The sequence below is a fragment of the Gorilla gorilla genome, chromosome 2 (genome assembly GCF_029281585.2).
Source record: "Gorilla gorilla gorilla isolate KB3781 chromosome 2, NHGRI_mGorGor1-v2.1_pri, whole genome shotgun sequence".
Taxonomy (NCBI): domain Eukaryota; kingdom Metazoa; phylum Chordata; class Mammalia; order Primates; family Hominidae; genus Gorilla; species Gorilla gorilla.
The window spans coordinates 148950546-148960267 of record NC_086017.1 but is presented as its reverse complement, the minus strand read 5'-3'; the positions used below and the strand labels follow the sequence as shown (position 1 = coordinate 148960267).

The 9722-nt window shown below is 39.1% G+C and overlaps 1 long non-coding RNA gene across 1 annotated transcript; it reads right to left on the bottom strand.

Moving 5' to 3' along the window:
• Positions 1-2074: 2074 nt before the first annotated feature.
• LOC129532447 (uncharacterized) lies at positions 2075-8466 on the bottom strand. Its single transcript, XR_008678205.2, has 3 exons — positions 5613-8466; positions 3470-3660; positions 2075-2386 (listed from the first exon to the last, which is right to left on the bottom strand). It is a non-coding gene; the product is annotated as an uncharacterized lncRNA (long non-coding RNA).
• Between the last annotated feature and the right edge of the window lie 1256 nt (positions 8467-9722).

Genomic DNA, 9722 nt, shown 5'->3' with positions numbered 1-9722 from the left:
CTGTCCCAAACTCTAAATCCATCTTTCAACTGGAAACATCAATTCCCATAAAGTTCAAAAAGATGTTAGTGAGTTTCAGCAGCAAAGATATTTCCCATATTTAAAAAATTAAATCACAGAGCCCATTAGGTCTGGTGACCACATATCCAGTAGAGTCATTTTTACAAGGATAAATCAAGTCACAAGCATGCCATCACACACGGTACAGGGTTGCCACATTGTTTTATTGGCAAAATTTTTAATTAGGTCTGATATATTAAGAATGCATCTTGTAAATTTACTTTTCCAACAACTCTCACCCAATAGGTTCCCAAAGTTTATTCAAGATCTCAGAGACAGGACAAACAGGCACTACAAATTGTCTACCCAAAACCCTCTTGACATCTTCAGTCACCCAGGAGCCCCATTAACCTAGAAGTGAAAGAGCAGAGAGAAGACTCATTTGTGCCTGTAGTTGGGAAAATGCAACTTCACTTTGGGATGAACCTGCAGCATTTTACATGCCCACAAGACGGCAGTATTGCCCCAGGATGTTAATGCAACCACCAGGGAGCCTCCTGGACAGCTGGCTGCAGAGCCTGAACTAGGGGAACGTTTTGAATACTGGTGAAAAGCCAAAAAGACACCAAGCCCAGGATAGAAGAGGGTTGCACAGGGAATGTAGGAATCTGGGGAAGTAGAAATCTGGGCCAGCTTCCAATTCAAGGATTGTGTTTGTAGAAATAGCATAATTTTATATATCCAGGTGCTGGCAACTTTTTCAGAAAGTGAAACTTATGAGCCTTTTTGATTTTGAATTACATTTTCCTATGGTTTCTCCTGTCATTTGTTTAGAAAGCAAACTGAGACTAGGGATTTCTTTTAGAAAGAAAGTTTCAGGGCAAAACCATACATCACCCTGACTCAAAAGAATTAATCATTGGAAGACAATAATTTTTCAAGAAAAGAGTAAATTAAAAATAAAGAAAAGCATAAATTAAAAACATATATTCATATTTATCTGGGTAGATTTCTTTTTCTTCTTGAGTTTTTAAATGTTTTGGTGCATTAATAGACATTAGCATCAGTTACCTTTACTATTACTACTTTGGATGATTAGAGTATTGCTGGACATGGTAGTTTCTTTTTAAATTTGTTAGTTTAATATATGCCTGGATGTAGTATTTCAACACTTGGGAGGCTCAGTGGTGTGTGTGCAAGTGTGTAACTGTGCTTCTGTGTCATGCTGGGAAATTTATTGTAGAAAGGCCAAGACAGTTCTTAGTGCCTTTGGGTCCTCTCCCTTCCCCATCCTCCAGCCATCCCACCCCTGGGTACCTGCAGAACAGAAGGATTTGTCAATAGGAAAACAGCGTCCAGCAACCCTCATTCAAACCATATTGGTTGTATTTTCCACAAGAAGTGTCCTGCTTTTATCCTAGGAAGAAAAACTTCTGGGCCCTTTTGGTTAAGTGGGATGGGTTACCAGCAAAACCCAGCAACTTTCTTGCTTTGACAGGAGCTGGTTAGGTCAAGTAATGTGACAGCATAGGCACTGAATGTGACAGGGCTGGAACTGAGAAAATCAAAAGAAAAAAATCAAGAAAGTACTTAAAAATGTATTATATAAAGTTAGACTAAAATTTTAAAATAGCAACACTCAGTATTGACATTATAAATTGGCATACCCCTTTTAAAAAAACAACATGCAAAGGACTTAAAAATTTTTCTAGACTTTGACTTAGTAAGAGCACTAGTGAGAATAACTCTAAGAGAATAATTTGGTGGTGGGGGCGGGGGAAACACATATACCAAAACATACACATAAGTTCTTTCATTTGTACCATTTCTTTAAATAGTTTGGTACCACCCACAACCCCCGAAAAAAAGAAAAAAAAGAGCCATTTGCAAAAATATTCTTTGTAGCATTTGTAATTCTCAAAAATTGAAAAAATTAAATGTTGAACAGATGATAAAATAGTGATTAGATATGTAAGGTATACCTAACTACTGGATGAAACATTACACAGTATTAAAAATAAGTATAAATACCATTTAGTAACATTTAAAAATGCTAATTTTATGAGGTATAGTGAAAATAATGATCTGCAATGGGACAAGGAATGGCCCTGCTAGGCCAGGGCTATTCCAATTGCAGCAGTGGGGCTTCTCTCTAAACAGTGCCTGGTGCCTAGTATGTTCAGGGGGCAGTAAATAGATTCAGGGTATGGCCGTGTCTCTAGAGAGAGTCCTGTAATCAGTATCTGTCTGCCCAGTGAGTACACTTTTGCTTTGCTGCAGAACTGAGCTTGGTGTTAGGACATCCATGACAGGAACTTCAGCTTCCCAGTAAATGGCTATATGGTCTCAGTCATGCTAAGAACTCTCCTGTATTCCTGAATGCAATCTGCAAAATGGAAACAAAGAAGTCACAACTGTCCCCCAGCTTCTCCCTTCTCACCTGGCAGTGATTTGAGTTAGTGAACAAAAAAAAATGCTGTAAGCAAGCAAAGGGAAATCAACTTTACTCTTTCTATCAAGTAGCATCCACTTTGTACATTCAACTTTATGGATTACATAGGGTAAAAATGTGGTTTCTCCATGACTGACTCCCCTCCTCCCACCATCTAACAGACTTCTTATCTTCCTCCACTTGCTACCTACACAGACTGCAAACAGTTCTCACGTTAGTCAAAATCATACACAATTAGTGAGGCAAATTGGTTGAAATATAAATCATATCATATATTCCAAAGACAAATATGAATGATTTATGGATAGGGTTACGGGTTCTTCAGGAGAATATTTTTGTCAGTTCTTCTTTACAGGACTCCAAATAATTAATAGTTAATTGTATATTGATTTTTGTGCAGATACAGTATAATATAAGCTGATAAAATTCCAGGTTCCTAACCACATACCCATCAGAGTCAAAGTAATAGGACAGGCAAAGCAATAAGACTGGAGGAGGTTTCCCTGACTCAGCAAGCTCCCTTCAGCATGTCATTCTCACCTTGAGACACAAAATGGCTTCTCCAACTTTATTTGCTAACGATCCTACCTTGCTACAACCACTCCATGGGGTGAACAGTTAGTGTGAAGACACTTCAGATCAATTGTGATTGTCTACAAATGTCAGTGACAGAGACTTCTATAATTTTGTGAATATTTATTATTTCTTATGTAAATTAGAAGAAATATTATAAATTATTCTGAAAAGATTAATTCTGTCTTTGTAACCAACTTGGATAAAATAGGAGTTGTGGGTGAGTTATTAAAATAATTCCAAATGCCATCTAGCTTTTATAGAGAGGTTTTTTTCTCTTTCTACTTTCAACAGAAGAGATACTTGAATTTTGTATTCTTCAAATACTAGTCATGTTTCATCCTTGCCAAGTCTTGAGGTATGGGTAGAAAAGTGACAGCGGTGCAGGTTGTGGATTAAGTGCTATTTCAATTAAAAGTGTCATGGAGGTCCCCTGCTACTTACCTGTGCATTGTTTGCTCATGGGGGAATGGATTAGTGGATGGGATGGAGTTAAAGATTAGTGGCCAGAAGAAAAATGGATAATTGGGCTGAGCTTGAGAAAGTCACCTTCCAGGGACTATTACCAGCGCCGTGTTGCTCTTAAGAGGGCCAGGCCTCAAATAGCAGCCAAATTCCCAGTAACGAGCCAGCATCTAGAAAGAAAGAGAATTAGAAAAGAAACCAAAAACAGGCATCACTTTCCTAGATTAAGTTTCTTTTCCTTTTATTGCAATGGTTTTATACATGAATGGGCTACATTTGCCTCTGCAGCCAAAATAATTTCCATGTTATATTGTGCTTATGGTAAATGAATTGGAACTCAAGCCCTCAGAGTTTAAAGAGCTATTACAGCTCTGTGTGTGAGCCAGGACTGTGGGGCTGCATGCGTCAGTAAATCACCACTGTGCTCTTGTTTGGTCCAGCGCCAAGAATGTAACCATCCTCCAGAAGGTAATGGAAGATTCCAAAGGTCTGACTTATTAGCAAATTCAGGACATAAAAGTCACATGCATTTTTTAAAAAGTCAATTTAAGAGAGTTAAAAATCAACATTACTCTGGAAACTGGGGTCTTTCTGTGCCAATCTGATGATTAGCCAACGGTCTGTGCATAACTTTCATTCACAAACATTGAGGAGATTTACTCCAGGCCTCTCTGCCATCTCGCTCATATTGATAAGTAGGTAAAATCAGGTTTTAGTATCCTGTTCAAAGAAACATATGCATGGAGGGCTCCCCTCTGCATTCTCACCAAATTTTCTTTTTGCTTTATAGAAATTGTGCTTGGAATGGAGGGATAGTGGAAGGAATGGCTGGTCTACTTTATTTAAATTAGGAGTTTTTTTAATTAAAAAACATAGAGAGCATTAAGAATAGCATGTCAAACTCATGCATTCAGCACTAAACATTTTGTTAAAGCTAATAAAGTTAACATTTTCTTATAAAAAATTTTTAAGAAATAAAAGATTAAAATTAAATATGAAATCCTCCATTTTCTTCATCTTGGTGACATTCTCTTTTTCTCTACCTAAATAAAATCACTGTCATAAATTTGGTGTGTGCCTGGTGGATGAGTTTATACTTTACCATATATATAAATGTGTTCATAAATAATGAATTTTGGGGTGCTTTATAAAATTACATAGATGCATGCTCTTATATCTTGTAATGATCTTCAGCTTGAATTTCTTCTCAATTTTTTTATCTCCTTCTATGTACCTATGGATTTGGTTAATTTATTTAATATACTTAATACTGCCACGCAGTAGTCCATCCTATAGACTATATCGTAATCTCTCCATGTTCCTATTCTTGGACATTGGATTATTTTCCTTCTTTTTAACCTCTACAATTATGCTAAAATGGACATTCTTGTTCATGTTTCCTTGTGCAAATGCATAGGGCTGGCTACATAATTTGTGGACCCAGTGCAAAATGAAGCTGGCCCTTCTGTTCAAAATATAGGAAAAAAGTGCCGTTAAAGGTATAAAAGCTAAGGCTTTTTCCTTCTTCCATGATCTCGCTCTTGACTTGTCATGATGGTGTTTTTTTATTTGTCATCCTAATGTTGTTCTAAGGAAAATTAAAAATGTAAGCTATTATCATAAATCTTACCTTTCATTTTTATATTGTTCAATACCTGTTTTAAATGCAAATATAAGCATATTTAACTTGTATGTAAAATCATGGAAATGATACAACTTGCATTTCGCAGCTCCTAAATGTGTATTTCATTCTCACCAGAAGAGTAGAAATGCTGCAAAACGAACCCAACTGTTTTTATATCATTTCTTGACTCATGCACAGTCTACCAACACTCTCTACCTTTGGCTTACTGATGAATAAGGAAGGAGTGAAAGAAAAAGGGATTGTGAGATGTCCAATCTTTCCCTTTCCTTCTCTGCTGTCATTTTCAGTGTAAGTGGTTGGCAAATACAGGAAGAACATGAGTTAGAAAAAGTACAACAGGGTTCCTTGGTTGTTTGTAGTTTTTGGTTCGCCAATCCGTGTTTCTGCATTTGAAGCAAGTTCTAGTTCAAAGGGAAAGAGTGGCCTCTTCGAGTATTTACCTCCCCACTTACTCAGCTGAAGACATAACATACTTACTTTGTTCTTGCCCTGAGTCCTGTTGAACTCCCACACTTCATGGGTCCACTGGGATTCTGTGCTCGTGGGGCTTCCTGAATACTATACATGAACAGGGCAGCAAGATGTGGCTGACATGCATATTGCACCCATCTCCTCCATTCATGACATGCTGCAGTGCCCCAGCAAACACCACTTAAAAGCACAAGTTCAAAAGTAAAACTATTAAGAACTTCAAGACAGTGAAAGCAGAGCATTAAACCAAGCACAGGGCCCTTCTGAGGGCAGAACTCTGTGTCCATGAAGCTGGCCCTACACTTGCATAAGAATTTCTTTGTTAGATATGTCTAGAAGCGGGTTCCTGGGTGGTGATACACCTTGTCAATTTTTACCTGATACTGCCAAAACAATTTCCATGATGTCTGTACAAATTTATACTGATACCAGTAATTTGTGAACATTTCCATTAGCCCATATTCTCACTCATACCTAACAAGGATATATTATTTAATTTTTGCCAATTGTGTTATTTTTGCTGTTATTTCCCTGTTGGGTTGAACACTTGTTTATTTGTTCATTCTGAGGGTGTGGGTTTCTTTTCTGTGAACTTCTTGTTCTATAATCTTTGCCCATTTATCTACTAGGTTGTCTGTCTTTGGGTATTGATTTGTAGGAGTTTTTTAAAAATTTCTTTCTTAATACATTCTCAATACTAATCTTGACTGTTGTAAGTCTTGCTAATATCTTCTCTCAGGCTACTTCTCTTCTTTTAACTTTGTAAGCTGGGTTTTTTTGTTTTACAAAAATTAAATTTTGAGGTAGCTAAGTTTATTTATGTTTTCCATCATTATTTCTATTTTTTGGTGTCTTCTCTGCCCTAAGATATTCTCCTATTTTTTTCTAATAATTTTAAATGTTTCATTTTTTCTCTTTTAAGCTTTAGATACTTCAGCCATCTGGAATTTGTTTTTGTGTATGAGATGAGATAGGAACTTAGCTTTATTTTAATATTGAAAGTCAGTTTCCCCAACACCATTTATTAGTCTATCACTTCCCTGACTGATTTTCATTGAGCTGTTTCTGAAGATTCCTATATCATTTCACTGACCTATTTATATTTCTCACTTACTTAGCAGAGCTTTTAATGAGTCTTCACATTTGGTTGAGTGAGAACCTAGGACTTTTAAACAGCACATTTTATTCATTTAAAAAATGCAGAAACAACAAAACAGAACCAAACAAGTTTTCTTACTTTTCAGGATGCATTAAGAAATTCTTCAACCTACACAGCGTGAAAACACAATGACTTTGAAATCAGACAGATGAGTTCTTATCCCAGCCTTGTCATTTTCTGGCTGTTTGAACTTGGGGCATGTTTCTTAACCTCTGAGGCTAGACTCTCTAATCTGTAAAATGGGGATAATAAGATCTACGACTCAAAGCTGTCGAAAGGATTAAGCGAGTTAAGTGCCTGGCACAACCTAAACACTCAGGAAATAGCACTTTTCTTCCCCTTTCCTGTCCTTGAAAAGAGCTGTGTGTTTCTTGGTTATTCAATTCACTTATGGACTCTACAAAGGACGACTGGAGGTTGCTTAAAGGCAAAACAAAATCCATCCCAGGCTGATGATCTGATTCAGTCACCTTCCTGAAACCCAAATAATTGCCTGAGCTTTTGGAAAAGCAGAAGCTGCAAAGATGTCCTCAAGTGGTTCGGCAGCTGGCAGCTGTTTTTATTATTAATTAAATGGCACAAACAGGTCGTAATAAAACCAGAGCCAATCAGTCACCCTCCCCCCAATTATATAAACTCAACTCTCCTGACAGGTGCTGAAAAGATCAAAAGGACTGGGAATCAATAGGATTAAGAGTTTGAAATTCTAACATCTTACCCTCAGTGAGTCTGGGACCTCCAACTCTGGTATTGCTCAGACAATAACATTTCCTCAGATGGAGAGGAATTCTTTAAACTAATACACCTTGAAACCTGGGATGGGGGTGAGAACATGCTTGGAATTTTATCATGTCCAGGTAGAAACCTAAATTGAAGTGGCTGTTCTGGAAGATCAAAGGAAAAAAAATGCATCAAGAATAAATACATGACAAATCTGGCTCCTGCAAAAGAAGAAGGCTAATGGGCCTAATGAAGCAGGTGGTCAGGCCCTCTTTAGTAGCTTCCAACATGTGGGGTACACTTCTGGAGAGAAACAAGCCATAGGTGAGTCACCGAGCATGCTGAGTCTGTGCAGGTCATGATCTGAGCATCATGTGATGGAATGGAGAGGCCCAGGTGGGAGGGTGTTGAAGGCAGATGCCATAAGGAAAGGAATCTGCTGCTGCAGCTGTAGAGGACAGTGGCCACTTGTCTCCTGGAACCACCATTGTGGTTCAATAGCTACCACAGAATGAGCATCAGCAGAGAGAGACATGAGGCAGTGGAGAGAGGCTTTGAGAGCAGACCTGTGTTCAAATCCTGACTCCAGGTTTTGCTAGCTGTATGATCTTAGCACTTTCTGAGCCTTGGGTTCTTCATCTCCTCAATGGGGGAAATAATTTCAATTTCAAAGTATTGCTTGAGAATAAACTGAAATGAGATATCACCTGGAGTTTCTCAACACAGGAGAGGCTCAATAAACGTGCCTATTAGCATCTTGCACATGGAGGTGTTGCTTGTGTTTTGGGGTCCTGGGGGACAGGCAGCCCCAAGTTTTACTCCTTCCCAGAGCTGCAACAAGCCTCCTATTTCCTGGGTCCTCCACTCCCACAGTGAGTTGGTCATCTACCTCAGCACTTTTCTCTTTTCCTCCCTGCCTCTCAGCAAAACCACCCCATTCTTGGTTATCTCCACTACTGTGTATGCAGAGTCTCACCTATGTGTGAATCCTGAACTTACAGTTTGTAAATGGGATGTTTGTGACTCAGAACACATGGTCGCTTGGTTACAACATTCTAAATCAGTGTCTCCCTGAGACAACCTGACTCAGTAGGTTGAGGGAGAGCTTCAGGATCTGCATGTAACAAGTAGCTCTAGATCCTTGCTCTCAGTGCGTCTGGCAGCTTGGGCATCCGTCACCTGGGAGCTTTTCAGAAATACTGAATCTCAGGATTCACCTTCGACCTACTGAATCAGAAGCTGCATTTAAAAAAATACTCAGGTAGGGTTGACAGATAAAATACAGGGCACCCAATTAAATTTGAATTTCAGATAAACAATGCATTTGTTTAGTATAAGCATATTCCATAAGTACACCTGTATTTTTATTGGCTAAATCTGGCAACCGACTTTTTGGCATTTTTATGTACATTAAAGTCTGAGAAGCATTGGTCTAGATCAGTAAATCCCAAACTTACCATGCTTCAGAAGCACCCGTGGAGGCCTTGTTAAAACCCAGAATGCTGGGCCCCACCCCCAGAATTTTTGATTCAGTAAATCTGGGCAGGGGCTTGAGAATCTGCATTTCTAACAAGCTCCCAGTTGATGCTGGTGCACACACTTTGAGGATCACAGCTCTGCATGATGACTGGATTCCCAAGTCAGCCCACCAAGGTCTTGGCAATTCCTACAACTTAGACAAGATAAGGGCTGAGGTTCCCTCCAACACTCATATCTATGCATGAAGAGAAAAAGAGTAACGGTCTGATCAGCCAACAGCTTATGCTGCCTGACCAACCTTTATAACAAGGTCTGTAAGGATAAGTGTGGCTGACCATGTGGAGTGCCAGGAGCTCATCTTCTCCTGACTTCGTGTATCCTCCCTGTTTCCAAGCTACTGGTGATAGTTCCAAGAGCATTAAGGGGAAGAATGGGAGGGCTGGGAATAGACAGAGTCAAAACAGGGACAAACCTCTTAAGAGGCTGGGTGACAGTGGGGACAGGTTGTAAAGGTAAGATCTGGGGTGAGGAGTCCAAGTGGGCAGGTTGGGAAATAAGGTTGCCCATAGTGGTGAGTGAGGAGGAGGAGAGGTGGGGCAGGGCAGTCTCCTCAGTAGACCTGGATGACCCCAGCTGAAATGGCCAGTGGAAGTGACAGGAAGGACACCAGTACTTGGAGTCTGAGATCTAGATTAAAATCCCTGCTCTGCCAAGGATTAGCCTTCTAACTGTGTTCAAAGTTATCAGTTCTTATTTCC